At 41.8% G+C, this 17,994-nt stretch overlaps 1 protein-coding gene across 1 annotated transcript in view; it reads left to right on the forward strand.

The window, feature by feature from the left end:
* Positions 1–1,662: 1,662 nt before the first annotated feature.
* The window catches only part of CALD1 (caldesmon 1), a 225,761-nt gene continuing 209,429 nt past the window's right edge, over positions 1,663–17,994 (forward strand). Inside the window, exon 1 of the mRNA XM_085570013.1 lies at positions 1,663–1,866. The gene's annotated coding sequence lies outside the window, so the exon portion shown is untranslated. The remainder of the gene's footprint in view (positions 1,867–17,994) is intronic.

The raw sequence follows: 17,994 nt of genomic DNA on the forward strand, positions 1-17,994 counted from the left end.
GCTTGCGTAAGGACTAATTGTGAGCTGCCCAAGATAACAGTCAGCATTTTAGCTCGGGGTGTTCCAAGCCTCACAGAACTGTGCCTGTTCATTTTGTCCCCCTAAGCTGCATTTTGAAAACTGCTTTGTACCAAGTAAAAGCACAATTAAAGCCTGAGAGCCCAGTTAAAATGCAAAATCCCCATGACTTGGTTGGGAAATCTTTCATTTTCTACTTTCATTGGCCCTGTTATGACTCTTTCTCTGCCTTGGCTATTCATGGTCCAGCCCCTCACTGTGTTGTCTTCTTCCTGTGGCACTCCCTGTCCCAGGCTGTGCTTGAAAAGACAGTGAGAAATGTCTCCAAGTGGCACCATTTTCCTCTGACAGAGATTCCATGTCACTAATGAAACCACTCCATATTTTCCCTGTGTTCATGGGTGGATGTGGTGTTGCATCTGCGTGTATTTGCAAAAAACACAAAGAGAGGACTTGCTGCCAAACCCAGTTTTCTCCCCTGTGCGGAGGGGAAGAGAACGGTGCTGTTCTCAGCTCTGACATCTATCAACAAGAGCAAAGATCTCTTCTGAACAATCTGTCTGTCCAGCTGCTGCCTCCTTAGCAGCTGCTGCCACTGGCAATGAAGTGCCCATGGTTATTGGGCATCTCAGGGTCCAAAATGTTTGCAAGCCTACAGCCACTCCTACAAGGTGAGGGCAGCTTCTGTTGGAAATAGGACATAGAGACCTAAAATATGTTGGCCAAAGGAGGACAGTCTCTTTTCCGGCAAGCATTTCTGCCACCCCTGTCATTTGCTCTTTCTCCACGTGGCTGTGCAGGAACAGCCCTGCTTCATGGGGCAGGGCAGGGTGATGCCAGAGGGTGTCACCTGCTACTTGTCAACACCTTGGGGGTGAAACCATGGGGGAGTCTGACTCTCAGGTGCACAGCTGGGGGCTCTGGTTGTGGAAGATCACATTAGTGGGTCACACTCATTTTGGAGAGCTTCCACTGACTGTGGAAGCTCAAGCAGGATCCTTCCCCTAAGAGACTGGTGGTTTTCTTTCTCTCCAACCATTCATGAAACCCGGAATCCAGTCCTGTACCATGAGGATGTGAGACAGGATGGGCTCAGTTTAGGAGTGACCCATGTTAATGCCTTCCTCTAGAATTTGCACCAAATGGCTGGAATGTCTTTGTAGCCTCACTGTCAAATCTTTGATGTCTTACTACAGAAACAGGCTGTGAAGGATTTGTGTATGACTCAATTTTATCTGTTTAGTAAATAGTCTGAAATGCTTTATTTGACAATGAATGTGTACATCAGTGCCATAAAAAAAACGTGGCTAAAATGGGGAGGTAAGCACCTTTCTTCTTTAAAGTGAAAATCCTGTTTTCAGTGTTGAGAATAAGTGAATTTCCTTCCAAATGAATTGCATCCCATTGAATGCTCACCATTTTTTTACCACATTGCTTATGCTGATGGAGTGCCAGAAGTGCTCATTGTGAGGGCCCTAATTGGCTGTGATATCCCTGATGAACTTCACCTGAGTCCTGCATCCACTCCTATGGGCACAGGAGCCCTATTTAAGCTCAGCCCCAGTAAGAGACTGATTTTGGAGTGTTGTTGTCAGCCTTGCATTTGGCTCTTCCTCCTGAGCTGGTGTTGGCTGTGGGGTTCTCCAGGGTGCCTTGTACGTTTCCAGCTCTCTGGCCCTGTCCTCTGCTGCTCTTGAGAGCATCCCTGGCTGGACCCTGGGCTTGCTGTGCCTGGAGCTGTGGATGGCCCCTGTTGCCAGCATCCCTAGAAGCTGCCTGATCTGTGCCCTACCTCCACTGCATTGCCCTCAGCATTTGGGAAATTCTGTGCTCAAGTGTTTCACAAAGGTAAGAGGAAAATGCATAGCTTAAAAAGTAATTGGTAATGATAGAGTCATCAAAGTCTGATTGTATTTTTAGCCCTCCCCTATAATTTAATGGTCATGATGTTTTGAAGATGTTTCTTCTTCTGTTTCCTTCTCCCATGCAGAATGTCTGCACACCTGCCTTTGTGCATCCCTCAGTTGCTGGCTGATTGAAAGGCAATAATATGGCTGGTTTGAAATTGTATGTGTACTCTCAGCTACCTAACAAAGGTCAAGCAGCACCAGATTACCTGTGCTGCAGTCTTGCTCTTGGGATGGGTGCAGGTAACTTGCAGAAATCATCATAATTGCAGTTGCAAGGGTGTGAGGAGTAAAAAAAAAAAAGGCTTAGGAATGAAGTTCATTCAATGAGACTTGCACCAGAAGGGCCTTGAGAGTTCAGAGACATGAATAGCTGCAAGTGTCTTAAAAAGTACTGAATGTAGGGCTGGGGCAAAGCAAGGAGCTTTTGGGGAGCAATCACCTTGCCTGCACAGAAAGGCAGATGGAACTGAGGATGGTGCAAAGCATTTGTGGTTCCTGGAGTGTTGCTGTCCAGGTGTGCCCTACTGCCTCTCACATGAGTGGTGCTGGACCCCTTAGGTCTCCTGGGCTTCTGCAGGAGGAGTTTCACAGGTTGCTCTGGATGTGCAGCCAATACAGCCTCGACTTTGTGGCCCTGGATAGACCCTTTTGAGAAGGGCAGTGCAAGAAGGCTGAGCTGGTTCATGTGGAGTTATGGGTTCAAGGACCAGGCTGCTCCTCCGCTTTTTCTTCTGTGGCTTTACTGCTCTTATGACCCCTAGTAGACTTCCTGGAAAAGAACCTGAAGCTAATTAAGAGGGTCATTTTTGTGGCATTGGCTAAATGAGAAATGGAATTTCTTCCCATTTACATAAACAGAGATCTGGCAGCAGTTGGAGCCCACTGCTGGAAAAGAATGGGGAAGAGGTCTGAAATCAGTTTCAGGAGAAACAGATTTGTTTAAAATGAGGGTTTACAGATCTGTGTGCCTAGATAAGAAATTGGTACCTTCACATATTCTGTTCTGGCCCTTAGTTGTGAGGTAGGTCTTCAGGCATCTGACCCTATGGGGACTTTTCAAAGCTGTGTAAGGACACTTACTATTTAATGCCCCAGTACTCTGCCTCTCATATTGCTGCACAACTAATAATGTGACCCTAAATTGATTAGATGCCATCATTGCCTCTGGAAGGGGATTCTTAGGTTGCCTTTTGTGTTATGATGTGACTATAGGTTTATTTTGGCAATGGTTTGGACTTGAAACAAACCTGGTTAATTTGAAATTAAAACAATTGGGTCCTTTATGCTATTTATAATTGATTTTGCAGTAGTTGCTTACTTATAAAAGTGATTTCATTGTCCATTGGGGGTGGTTCATAACTGCATAATTGACATGACTAAATTTGATCATTGATGGATTTCTGGGTTCCAAATCTAAGTCTGTGCTTAATTCTGTTGTCCAGACTAAGATGTAGAAAGGTGTGACAGTGAGTTTATTCAATATTGACTACACTGAACATTCCAGTATCATGAGTCAGACTCCTCCCAAATTCAGTACTTGGTCTAAGTTAATGAGACTCAGAAAAATATCAAGTTATCCATTTTTTCCCCTCTGGAATAGTATGACCATCATTTCCAATGAAACCTGTAATTCTCCCATGAGCTTTTGTCTCCAGGTGCTCTAAAATATTGCCAGTTATTGAAAAACTTAAAGTAAAATGTTATTAGTCCTTCTGTTTTTAAGCTAGAACAATGGACCTGTTAAAATATTTATAGTTAATGTTAGGGCAGCCTGTGGGGATTGGGTTTGAAAGTTTAGTTCAGACTTTTTTATTTCACACATATATTTATGTTCTTACTGGGTAAGCAGTGCTTGCTGCGGAGCTGGGAGATGGGTTAGGTCTGATACCTCTGCATTCTATTGGCTTAATTTTGAGCTGTGGTTTTGGACAGTATTTCAATTTTTTGTTTAGCATAGTGTACATCTGATGGCCTGGTAAATGTTGCTCTGCTGGTTTCTCCAGGCAGTGTTTATGCCATGGTACTTTCTGCACTCTTGCTGCCCTGTCCTGAAAGCATTACCTGTTCCCCCTTTTTTAGTGCTGTGAGGACAGGAGATGGTGATTTAATTTAAAGAGAGACCCTAGAAGCCTCAGATGGCTGGGATGCTTGCCCAGATAATGCAAGCATCATTATCTACTTGCATATTTTTTAATGGCAGTGCAAATTTGCAAGGTTTCTTGGCACTGGGAGCATTTTCCCACCCTGTTGAAGTACTACAGAAATTGGTGAAGGCTTCCCTCAGCTGTTTGAATCTTAGAGGATGACATTTTTTTTCTAAGCACACACTGGATCTTCACCCAAGAATTAGCAAAAATTAGACAAGAGCTAATCAGATAAGTTCTACCTGAACCAACTGTATCTTCTGTGAAATCACACTGACAAAACAATGTTTCTGTTTCTCTACAGGAGAATGTGTCCTCACAGGAAGAGGACACTGCTGTTTTCAGTTTATCAATAGAATCTGTTCAGATGCTGTATATTTTTTTACACATGAGTTTTATTTCAGAGGACTTTTGCTAATTCTTCAATCTTTCTTTTCAAACTAGACAAACCCATGTAATCAATCTCATATTCAGTGTTCTGCTTACCTGCTGTTGCCCAAACCCATAGACTCTGTTTGCCCTCAAGCTTTTTTGTCTTTTGGCAGCTGCTCTCATTCCAATTACAAAATATCCTTGGAAATTCAATACCTCATTTTTCTATTATTTAAATTATGGCTCACATTGTAGTTCAATGAATTTAATTAAAGCATTTCCTCACACACGTGGTGTCCATGTGGATAGGGAATAAGAACTTTTAATCCTTTTAATCTTAAAACTGGGCATAGTTACAGCACAAGAGATCATTTCTTCCTATTGCATCCTTCAGGTAAGATGAATGTTCACATTGCCTGGAGGAAGACATAATCTGTATGAGCTGGCTTTAAATCCTTAGGTAGCAGAGGGAATAACCTGTTTTAAATAACCATATTGTAAGATGTGACCTAGATTTTTGTGGGATATTGGTGAGGTGGACCAGGACCTGCAGATCTGGGGGTTCTCCAGTGGAGTTGAGGCTATTGCTGCCTCAGCCCTGGGGCTCCCACCAGAGTTCTTGGCTGCTGGAGGGGGGTTGTGATCAAAAAGTCTCACTTTTCATCACAGTAAAGCTTTGCAGATCTGAGTGTTAATTTTGTGGGAGTTAGTTTACAAGCCATCTTTGGATATGCTGAAGACATTCTTTTTGAAGAAGTTACTTTTTTTGCTGAATTCCATTTCTGATGCACAGAAGAGGATGTTCAGCTGATGTCAGTCCCTCTCTTTCTCCACCATCCTGTAAGCCTGTTGGTTAAATTTGATTAAACTTCCAACCTTTGGCCAGATTTAGTATTTTTTTTTTAAAGAAAAGGACACAATTCCAAGAGAAAACCAGAATTTGCGTGCAAGACAAATGCAGGAAACATATGCAGCATAGACCTGATAAGCATTTGGTTTGTCCCAGCAGCTGAATTGTCACCTGTGGTCCCTCAGCCCATGCTGCTCCACTGGGATCTGTGCCTTGGCTGCTTGGTGGCCCTGTATCAGGAGATGAAGGTGCTGAAATGTTTGTTCCCAGGGCGAGGGGAAGTGAATTTGCAAGGAGTGGGGGCTGAAGGAGCTGTCATTACTTTGTGCTGCTGGGAAGTGAAGCTGAAGGATGTGGGCTATAACCCATAAACAGTGGCCTTCAATGGTGCTTTTGCTTATGGGATGACTTGCTCTGTTTCCACTGGCATGGGAGATTTGTCATTATGGGCCCAGCCAGTGCTCTGCCTAGTCTGTTATCTTCTCTGGATGGACAGCATCAGGATCATCAAGGGAAAATTGTAGCTGGCAGTTTTTGAAAAACTCCTTTGGACTAAGCAGCTGCTGCAAACCCATCTTCCTTTCCCATCCTTGGCACTACTTTATTGCTGCTTCCTTCAGGAATAGGAGATTTTTTTTTTCCCTAAGCACACACTGGATCTTCACCCAAGAATTAGCAAAAATTAGGTAGGAGCTAATCAGATAAGTAATTCTACCTGAACCAACTGTAACTTCTGTGAAATCACACTGACAAAACAATGTTTCTGTTTCTCCTTCTCTACAGGAGAATGTGTCCTCACAGGAAGAGGACACTGCTGTTTTCAGTTTATCAATAGAATCTGTTCAGATGCTGTATATTTTTTTACACATGAGTTTTATTTCAGAGAACTTTGCTAATTCTTCAGTCTGCCTAGTCTGTTAACTTCTCTGAATGGACAGCATCAGAAGCATCAAGGGAAAATTGTAGCTGATAGTTTTTGATAAACTCCTTTGGACTAAGCTGCTGCAAACCAATCTTCCTTTCCCATCCTTGGGCACTACTTTGTTTATTGCTGCTTCCTTCAGGAGTAGGAGTCACTGCTGTCAGGGCTGTGTGAACACTTGGGATGGCAGACAGAAGTTGATATTCTAACTCTGCTGTCTCTTTGCTGGAGTCTCTTTGCTCTCTTGTCAAGCCTGAGGTGATGAACTCTTTTTCTTTGCTTCCTTTGCTCACCATTCCATGTGTTTTTCTAGAAAAATTACAAACCCAGCTACTGCATATTTAATAGAACACAAGTAAACACATGCAACAAATTAATTGGGAGTTGTATTTGGTACACAGACAAGTCTCCTAAAGGCAGAAAACTTGAAAATTGTGGAATATGCAATTTCACCAATTTCCAAACCATGTGCTTGACTTCCCTGATTTTTTCATGCTTTTGCAAAGAGATTTTCTCAATCCCTATCTTAATGTCAATGATTTTATCCCCCTGTGGTCATGCTGCTATATGGAGTTGACCTAACAGTTTAGAATTTTAGTGAGATGATTAATTCCAAATGTAACCAACTGCTTGCATTGAAAATCCCTGTAATTTACCAGATTCTTCCCTTGGTCATAGCTCTGAGTGTGGATATGGAGACTGCTTCCTGCTTCTACTTTAAAAACAGGCAGGTGGTTTGCATAACTTGGAAAGTAGTTCAGCTTCTTTTTGGGCCGGTGTTGCTAAATGAGAGAAAATATTTTCTTTTTTCAAGTTCTCAGTAATTGTGGCCATTCTGATATGATGCTGGTCATAGTCTCAGGTGCAGAGTAGTAAGAGGCATATTCAGGCTGCAAATTGTGTCAAGTATGTTCTTAAACAAAGGAAGTGCTGTGCAGTAAATAAGATTATTACCCCTTAAAGGCAGGGTAGTCTGTGGTACCATCTGTACTTGACAGCTTGTGATAACACTGAGTTAAACCACTGCTGTGGCTGTACGAGCCAAGAAAAAGTAATTTTTAATGATAAACTAATTATGTACACAACTACAGGACCTCTGAACCTTAGAAATGAGTCAATTATAACATTCTTCTTTGCTGAAATATCCTAACAAAGAAGCTACTTTAAGTTAAATGTAATCCATGGTTAGCTTATAGCTGATTGCTTGTTTTCTCAAAACATCAATTTTTGTAGCTCTTCCATCCAAAATTATTTTAGAAGATGTCTCAACATAGTAACTGTGTTTTCAGCTACCAAGGTGCTGTCATCTCTGAATGAATTATGGTGCCAGTGTGACTTTGCCATGTTTTAATTTCTCCTTTGCCTTTCCATGCTATCAGTGAGAACAAATGTGTTACCAGCTGCACTGGGCACAAACAGATTCTGGTTGCATCTGGCAAGCATTTGGGGGAAATCTACATGGAAGAACTGGTTCTGCTTAAATAGCAACAAACTTCCAACACAGGGGTTTCTTGAACCCTTTGGATGTGAAAAACCATCACAAATGAGTGATTTTCAGTCAGCCTGCCTTTCTTTGGAGGACATCTGGAGCAATGAAAGCATGGGCAGTGTGCTCTATTTATAACTCAGCAGACACAACCAGCACCAGTCGTTGGCCACTTTCATTGTGTTTGCAGAGCAGTTACTAAGATGCTCTGTTTTGGAAGAGCAAAAGAAGCTGTGCAATCTCCTCCCAAGCTCTTGAGTTTCAGCAGCTAAAGGCTGAGTGGATGCGTATGTCATTTCTGCAAGTTTGGGATAGATACAGGGCAGGGTTTGGTGTTTCTCTGCTGAGCCTGAGTTCCTGATGGATCAGCAGGATTAATTACCTGCCTCTTAGTCTCCCCCAGATGAATGAGCTCTGTCAGCTCCCTGCTGAGGGGTGAAACCATTTCTCAGCTGGCTGCAGCACTTGTGACACCTCACAGCTGCGGTGCACTTAGCTGTGCCATGCTGTTAATTCCTGCTGTGCATTACCAAAGGCACCACACTTGGGTTGTGTCCTCTGCCAGTGCTGCCTGCTGCGCTTGGGCTCTCCTGGGCCACCTGGCAGGCTTGGAGGAAACTGTGTGAAAAATATCACTCCTGCTCAGCTGACTCATTCCAAGGGAAAGCAGATCCTAGGAAGGGTTTCCTTCCACTCCCCTTATATAGAAGGAATGGCATGGGAAGCTTGGAATGGCTTCTTGATTCTCAAGGAATGTGTGGCAACCAGCCAAAGAAAGACCCAAATCCTTTAAGTTGCTTATTAGTGTATGGAATGCCAAAATTGGCATTTTTTTTTCCTCTTTGCCTATTCAGGGCTGGTAAACTCCATAATTGCCTTTTCCAGTCTCATAGGTGTATGGCAAGAGAGGCTGAAGTCTGCCTAAAAGTAAATTTAATTTTTTTAAATGTCTGGCAAGTGGGAATGCTTGTTCTGTGCAGTTTGAGATTCTCAGTGACAAGTATATGCTCAAGGAAGGTTAAGAAAGATGCATGAATGAAACTTCTATGTAAATACAAATCACAGAGGGAGACCATGTATGGTTTACATCACTGTGTTTTAAAATCAGTCCAGTATCTCATATTTCTGATTTTAGTCAGAAAGAAAGGTTTTTTTAAAACCCCCAATTAAATCACTCAGTAGAAGGATTACCTCATGCTCCTTGTATGCCTAAATACCCAGACTGAGGCATGACCCAATAGACACCTTTGCACAAAAATAAAGATGGCAATAACTTCTGCCCACTATTTTTTGTGGTTTTGCCACAGTCAGATGCTTGTAATTTTGTTGGAGAATTGGAAATTGGAAAACTGCTCACACTAGTCCAGACAAGAATGTAGGCATCTGAATTGATGTTGGCAAATGTCTTGTTGAGTGTAAGGGCAAGTACCTGAGTTAATTCCTTTGATTTCATGGAGCCTTGCGTGGGCTTTGGACACGTGCAAGTTGGCACACAGGGAGCCACAGAAATAGAGACCCTTTGGCAAGGATTGAATTAGTCTTGGGGAGACTCTGAAGGCATTTATGATCACACCCTGGCTGCCTGTGACAGTCTGTGGAATCCTTGCAATGTTGTAGAGCAGGTCTGCCCTTAAATCAAGCAAGGGGGCAATTCTTCCATGTTTGCAACTTTTTTCTTCTTTTGGTCACCCCTTTGAAGCTGCTTGCTCTTGACACAGAGGGTGATCAAGTTCCATTTTGATGAGTGCTTGAGTCTTTTAAATAGCAAAATAAGCTGCTTTACTGAGCCTAGGCACCAAACATTTAATTTGAAACCAAATGATGCTTTTTTTTTTTTTTTGTGGATCTGCAGCAATAAAGATTTTGCAGCACATCTTTATTAAAACTATCTTTTCTTATGATCCCATATGTTTCTTTCCTCCCTGTGTCCCTGGTTGGTTCCAGCATAGCTGTCTGTTTTGGAAATCAGCCTATTAGTGATGCACTACCTTTTTGTAGGTATGAGATTTTATTAATTTTTTTTAGGTTCTATATCTACTGCCTTTTAATACCAATTCCTGATGTTCCAGATCATTTGTTCCCAGCTTTGTAATGACTAGCTTTTATGAAAAGTCATTCAAACAACTTGAAGAAAAACAGTACATACAGTAATAAAAGTCTGGACTGATCCCCATGTTGTGAATTTCAGCATAATTATAAAGAATTTAATCTGCATTTGATATTAATTCTGGGTATCATTCTAGATTGGAAAATGTAAGCTATGTAAGTCGTTACTTTATAGCAACTTGAACATTTTGGAGAGCAGAGCTCTACTGAGATTTCTAGTCTCAAGTTCTTTTGAGTTCAAACTAGTTTATTAGAGAAAATGCTCACAGTTATTTAGTGCCTATTTTCATGAACTTAGTTCAGAGCAGTGGCTACATGAGACCATGGGTTTGATGGATGGACTGCTTAATGAATAAGGAATTGCCTGGATAGTCACACTCAGATTTGTGGTCGATGGTTTGGTGAGCAAGTGGGGAGCAGAGATGAGTGATGCTCCACAGGGTTCAGATTTACAACCAAAGGGGGCCAGCAAGAAAGCTGGAGAAGGACTTTTGACAAGGACATGCAGTGCTAGGACAAGGGGGAATAGTCCTAAACTGGAAGAGGGAAGGTTTAGATTAGCTATCAAGAAGAAATTCTTCAGTTGAGATGTGGAAATACATTGCCCAGAGAAGCTGTGGATGCCCCATCTCCAGAAGTGTTCAAGGTCAGGATGGATGGGGCAATGAGCAACCTGGTCTAGTGGAAGGTGTTCCTACCTGTGGCAGGGGGGTTGGAATGAAAGGATTTTTAAGGTTCTTTCCAGACTAAACCAACCTATGATTCTATGTATATGGCAATTTTTTGTTAGGGTTGCCTGGTAACTGAGTATTATCAATCTGTTAAGACATTTTTAAGGTTGCTGGTCCTGTGGAATTTGCTTGATGTTCTGTGACTGCTGTATCCTTAGGAGACCAAACATAGTTGAATGTATCTGGTGCTTGAGATAGTATGAACCAAATGTTCTCCACTTATCCTGAAACTGCTGCATTGCACAAGCTGCCAGGTCCCAAAGGGAGAATTTGACCTGTGCTTTGTGTGTGTGTGTTGAGCCATAGGAACTGAGCAAAGTGGGGAGACCCAAGGAACTCTGCTGTATATCATCCTGGTCTCTTTAGGAGGGTTATACAATATCCTGAGTTTAAAGGGGCCCACAGAAGTTCAACTGGTCCTGTCCAGGACAACCCCAAGTATGTCACCATGTGCTGCTTTTTGCACTGGCAGGCTTGATGCCAGGACCATTCCCTTGGAGAGCCTTTCCTAGTGCCTGACTACACCTTGGGGGAAGAACCTTTCCCAATATCCAACCTAAACTTCCCCTGCCACAGCTTTGTGGGGTTTCCTTGAGTCCTGTCTCTGGCTGATGGGATCAGGGCCTGCCCATCCTGAGGAAGTTGTAACTGCGGCGAGGTCTCCCCTCAATTTCCTCTTCTTTGGGCTGAACAAACCAAGTGACTTCAGTATTGTAAAATGCAGATGAACCCAGTGGTAAGAAATGATGTCTGACTCCAGTTCAGAAGGCTGAATGATTTCTTTATTATAACTATGCTATAATACATTAATATACTATTTAAATGAGATACTAAAACTACAAACCTACCTTTTCTAACTACCATATCTAACTCTCAACTTGTGGCCCTCTCCAGAGAGTCCAGCCACAGGTGGGTTGGATTGGCCATCAGGCTCAAACAATCCTCACCAGAATCCAATCAAGCAATCACCCCAGGTAAACAATTCTCCAAGCACATTCCACGTGGGAAAAACAAGGAGCAGAAATAGGAATTGTTTTCTCTTTCTTTCCTCTGTGCTGATCTATGAAAAATCCTGAGAGAGAGAAGGATGTCCCTGTGACAGCCTCAGCTGTTCCTTGTATGGCTTCCCACCCAGACACTTCACCACCTTTGTTGCCCTCCTTTGGACACTCTCTAATGGCCCAACGTCTTTCTCACTTTGTGGTGCCCCAACTGCACTCAATAGTCAAGGTGAGGCTGCCCCAACCCAGGGCAGAGTGGGACAGTCCCTCCCTTGCTCTGCCTGATGTCCCCAGCACAGGGCTGGCCCTCCTGGCTGCCAGAGCACTGCTCACTCGTGTCCAACTTATCATTAAAGGGCACCAGATGTGAAATGGAGCCCTGCAGCTCCTCACTAGTGACTGGTTGCTGGGATGTGATGGTGGAGATTCCCAGGGAGACTGGCATGGCTGAACACTCATGGTCTTTCTCATTATTTGCTCCAAGAAATAATTTCATGATTTTGGAAGCAAGTTTTGTCTCTAAAAATTGATGATTTCTGAATACTTGCCATTAGAATGAGATTTTCTTAGACTTAAAAGAAGAAGATATCAGGTTCATTGCTAACCAAGCATCCCTACCTTGGGTGACAAGTAAAACTGGTTCTGCTGGCCCAAGCTTAATGAAAGATGGGATAATACTTGCAAATATTTCCTGAAATCAGTATTGAAAGTTGTCCTGGTGTTCTGAGGTGTGGACCCGAAATTCAGTACTCTCCATCTTTCAGATTCAGGTCTCACAGGTGCATACAACTTTTTCTAAGTTAGTGGTAGCTGTATTTATATTTTGTTGGATCCTTCCCAGAGTGAGTAGATTACTGGAGATGTACATGATCCCCCTGAAGGACCAGTGTTGCATAAAATGCTCCTATATATCTTATGTAACCCATTCTGGATTTCCATTACTGAAAGGTTATTAAATATTTTTTTATAATCTTCACACCTCAGCAATTAATGGGATTTTTTTGTGTTCAGAGGAAATAATGAAATCTGGTATCAGAAGCCTGTCTCTTTCAGTAGTGGTGAGAAATGTCAAGAAATAAACATTGCCACTTTCTCATTAATGCAATTACCATAGCCCATCAAACATGTGCTGATAAATTTGAAAGGCTTATACTATTCATTAGGCATATGCATTCATTAGTGTGGCCATCAGAAAATAATGAGGAGAGTGTCCAGCTTGGGGAAAAATTCAGAGGACAAGAGCTCACATTATACAGAGCTATGATGATAAATGTGTCCTGTGGCATAATTTTAACTCTTACCATCTGTTATTTCCTGTTGCCATAGCAACTTAAAAAAAAAATTTAAAATAGTCTGAAACAAGGAAAAGCACAGCATGGAATGTCTGTCCTGAAAGAAAACAAACTCTCAATGTTACCAGGAAATAGTAGGAAAAAGGACTGATGAGAACTTCAGGAGATTTAGCTGGGAGAATTTTCAATATGCAGGGGTGGGTGAGAGTAGGATCCCAAACCAGTGTTTATGAGCAGTTGTAGCTGGGCTACCAAAGCACTCTCAGATGCTCAGTGCTGTGCTTGCCATCTGTTTTCAGCTTTGGGCTTGAGAAGTAATTTTACTTTAACTGTTAGAGGATTTGTGTATATATGCATAAGTATGAATTTACATTTTGAGAGAGGTTTGATTTTTTAATTTTTAATTTTTTTTTTTTTTTTTTTTTCTGAGCCAGAGGGCCATGAGGAGCTGTTCTGATGCAGTCTTTGTAAGCTGTGAGCATCACACTGGTGTTGATCAAATTATGCCATTCAAATATTATTAGAACTGAGTGTTTAGGCCAAAGGCAAGGCTTAAAAGGAGAGCTTCACTTTCATGCCAGGCCAGCACAGGAGCTGTTTCCAGAGGCTTCTTCCTGGAAAATACAAGAGCAGGAAAAGCTGAGTTGGGAAAGAAATGCTGAAAGAGTGCATTTAGTGTCAGGGCTGTTTAAATAATTGCAAGTGTTGTGAAATAACAGCAGTTCAAGAACCTAGGAACTTTACTCTTTTGGGAGGAGTTAAATTGTTTGGGGATGCCCTATCTAAAGACATCCCTGATTGAGAAATGCTTTGAAATGCTTTGCATGGGCTGAGCAGCCCTACTTAGGGGAATTGCTATCTGTTTTGAGTGGGTCCTTGTAGTAGTCTAATTATAATGAAGATTTGTTAAGCTTCTATGGTGAGTGCTCCTGTATGCTTTTTAGCATTCTCTTTCATTTGTTTGGCAGTCACTTCAAGAGTGATTTATGATAAGAGATGAGAAAACAAACTGAGATTTGATGTTAGGCAGTAGCCAGGGAACTTGGAAGTCATCACTGCTGCATAACATCCTGTGCAGTTCTGTGAACAGTGTGTACACCATGGTGCACTCAAGGCACAAGATCTCATTTGAGCTCACAAACCAAGGCAGACTGGATATCAAAACAGCCTGAGCATCCAGGTGCTGCCAGTAGTGCAAATTAAGGGTCTGTGCAAATGAAGGTCCTGGGCTTAAGTGCATGAGACCTGAGGAACACAAATCAGTTGTTTTATTTGGTCCTGTTTGGCTGATGACCTGATAGGCAGCTTTTTATCTGCAGCCTTGTGGTTTGCTCTGTGACAATAATGCAAATTCTAAAAGGCAGCCAAACGTAGATGCTTTGATTTGCAGGGATGCTGTGACCTGCCAGTCACAGCACTTGCAGTGATAAAAGTCACTTGAGCTCCAGTTACAGCCACTGTATGTCTGAGATTTCCTAGAAATGCCTTTTCTTCCCCTCTTGTACTCAGTGCCACCTCAGAAACCTTGGTGTAATCTGAGGGTTTTCTATATTTGGCCAGAGGAGCAGATCAGGGCTGCCCTCAACCTGCTCTGTGTCTGGGAGCTGTGGACACTTCCATGGCACAGCACCAGGCTGCACAGCTCCTGTGCAGAGAGTCAGGGGCTCTGGGAGCTCTGAGAGCTCTTGGCTGTCTTTAAAACACCTGCTGTAGGTATCTAATAAGCCTGATGCACCTCAAAAACCTCAAAAAACCAAATAACACAATTTGTTATTGTCACAGAGCTGCTGTAGGTATGTAATGAGCCTGATGCACCTCGAAAGCCTTAGTTTCACCCCCAAATCAACTTAAGGTAGGTCCAAGGTTTCTCACAGGGTTTCATATTCTTCCTGATCAGTTAATAATGCCAGAAATGAGGAGTCTTGTGTGGGGATATGATCTGGTAAAATCTTTCCTGGTCTTGCTGTGATTTGGGAGAGACCTGTACCACTTTGTTCTCACTGACACAGCTTTTCCCTGCCTTACTGTCCTAGTCTGAGATGAGATGTGCAGAGGCTCAGAAGGCTTTTTCTGAGACCTGTTTTAAGTTGTGATAAGGGAGCCAATACTGTTAGGATATGACATAAGATAGTTTTAATCTTTATTGGTGCTCCTATTTGTCCATGGTGGACTCTCATGCCCATGAGAAACTGAAAATTCCCCAAATCCCATCTGAATCTCCTTCAGCTGATCGAATAGTTAATCTAAAGCTCTACTCGCTTCATCTGTTCTTCAAGTATAAATTCTGCAAAAGGGTTTCTGTGGAGCCTTTTGAAAAATACTGTGCAGTCTTCTGAACTTTACTTTTTTTTTTTTTCTTGTGCTCCATTCCTCTCTGCTTATTTTTGTGGGGAATCCATCCTCATACTGAAGTGCTTTCTGGCATGCTGCAGGAAGGAAAGGGTTTCCCAGGAATTCTGGGAACAATCCAATTACTTGGAAGTCCTGCCGGAAACACTGCTTGCAAAATGCACAGAAAATAATAAAACTTCCCTGCACTCTGCTCAAAATAGGCTATTATTGAATAGTATATCTAGTTGGATGGGGTGGAGGGGTGTGTGTGTGCTCTGACTGTGCTCAGTGTGCACATTACTCAACACAGACTGTATGCTTGGCGGTCTCTTCTTGCTACTGAAGATAAAATGTTTCCTGCTCTGAGGAATTTATAGCCTGGATGGACACTCCAGGAAGACTGAAAATCCAACGGCAGCTCAAGATGGAATAGTTCATTTTAGGAAGCTTATCTCTATTTCATGATGGTGATGACATAATTTTTATTTGGAGGAGTAGGATTTATGCTGGATTTATGCTGATGTACTTTCAGCTTTTATGCCAATCTCCTTATGTATTGCATTAGACAGTCCTTGCTGCAAAGGTTTGAAATCTCTGCTAGATTAAGATATCTGATCTCTTCCCAAAAAATTCCACAGTGTTGTCAAGTGAAAGCAGAAAGCTGATGGAAGACATAAAGTGTGCAAAAGGGCTGCCATATTTCACTGGGATTTACTCTGACATCTGTATGTAACCAGTTGATTTATTTTCTTTTGACCTGAGTAACGGTGTGAGTTCAGCAGTCAGCAATGTGCATTCTTTAATGCATCTAGAGAATTCAGATTATTGTTTTATGGGCCAAGTGATAGCCATGCAATCAGGATATCTATCTGTGCAGTTGTCTGCTTTGGAATGGTAGCAAACATGTAGCATGAAATAAGCTTATTACAGCAATGAGAGAAGAGCTAAGGCTGAACTTCCCTGTTTGTAGTTTTGCTGTACAAAACTTCCATAGAGCTGCTTCCTGAAGTTATGCCTTGCCTTTAATCAAACAGAAATCCTGGATGGCCCAGAAGTTCCCTAACTCAAAATTTCCACAGAAACCTTGTTCCTGTTAGCTCTGAACTTGTGCTGTCCCTTTTATGAAAAGCCCTTGCTGTGTCTTCTTGTAGCCCACTCTTTTACAGCAGGATTATGTATAATTTCAAGCAACCCTGAGCCTTGTTTTCCATGAACTGAAATTTAATTTGGATCTATTTAAAACCTCTATGTCGTTTTGCATTTATAAGGGATACGTGGGTTTGTATTCATTGGAGAAACTTGTTCAAATTTTAGGGCTGGATTTTTTTGACTGAATGCTATTTTGCAGTTAGCAGCCATGCTATGCTTTTTGTTTTCTGAGCTGGAGATATATTATCAAATTGTAAATAGCTTCCAAGTTGCAAACGGCACTTCTTTCTTTATTCCATCCCCTCAGTTTTCTATTTTGTGCAGGCAGCAATAGTTTCCATGCTTGCTGTTCAAGATCCCATGGAACTGGAGAACTCATGGTGACCATCATTTTATTCTGCTGAGTACTTTAAAAGTTGTAATGAGACTGTGTGGTAAAGTTAATAGAACCTCCTGGTTATTCTCACAGTACTTGCAAGAAATTACTCGGTGTCATAACTTCATATCCAGATGACTGTATAAAATTAGGAATACTCTTAACGCTTGTTCTCTGAGATATATATTTTTTTAATTTATTGGTTCCATGAAAATGTAATAATTTTATCAGGGAGATAACTTGGAAATTTCCAAATGCTGACGGATAGCATGCCAAATCTTTTCAGTGTTCAATAATAAAGTTCAAGGCACAACACATTGGAGAAGTTCCTTTTTGGAGATGATTGATCTGCCAACCTTTCAATCTGCTTTCAGCGTGCTTGTGCTTTGAGATGCAAATTTTTTTTTTAAGCAGAAGGTTATGGGTCTTTCAGAAATTTTTCTTATTTTTGCTATTTAGAAATTTGATGTTTTAATCTTTAAGTCGAATGAAAATTAAGTTTCATGTTGTCCCTTGCAGGATAGTGTTTAGTGCTTTGTGAAGTAAATGTGCTTAGAAAATGTCATTCAACCAGCTCGTTACCTTGTGGTCTGTAATAATTAGATTTATGTATAGGTAGCTTTCCTGTGGCATTGTGTTTTTTATTAATCAAGTGACAGGTGGAAATGAAATGCTAGCATGGCTTTCATCATCTTGCAGATATTTACTGTTTACAAAACTTTATACCATTATACAGTCTTGTCAGCCCATTTCAGGTAACTTGTTATGGCTAAAAAATGATGGGCAAGGCATTCACATTTATTTGGATTTATTGAAGTGTGCACCCATAATAAATGGTCCCTTCCTTGTTTATAATCTCTCCTGCAAGGCCTCTCTAGCTCTTCCTTTGCCATCAGCCTTCCTCTTTTTTTTTTTTCCCTGAGAAACTAAAATGGAAAAATCTGCATTGAATGTGACTTTTTGTGCTGAAGTTACCATCCTACAAAAATCAATCTTTCCCTGCAGTTGGCTTACTAGTCCCACACTGAGGATAACATAGTCTGCCCTTACAGAACAACAGTAACTGGATATCCTTGTTTGCCAGCAGGGGCAGAGATGGGTCTGGTACTTGATGTCTAGGAGATCTGGATGTAACTCTTCAGACACAGATTTTTCTAGAGTCTGGCAATGATATGCTGGGTAATACTGGAAAAAGCACTTTTTCTTTTGCCATGGCACACATGAACTCCTTTGAGAAATGAGAGGAGTGATTCTTTCAAATGCTGGGACAGTGCTGGTGAGCTGTGTGGCACAAAAGCCAGGTGTG

Source organism: Lonchura striata, chromosome 1A (genome assembly GCF_050655825.1).
Source record: "Lonchura striata isolate lonStrDom1 chromosome 1A, ASM5065582v1, whole genome shotgun sequence".
In the NCBI taxonomy this organism is placed as follows: Eukaryota; Metazoa; Chordata; class Aves; order Passeriformes; family Estrildidae; genus Lonchura; species Lonchura striata.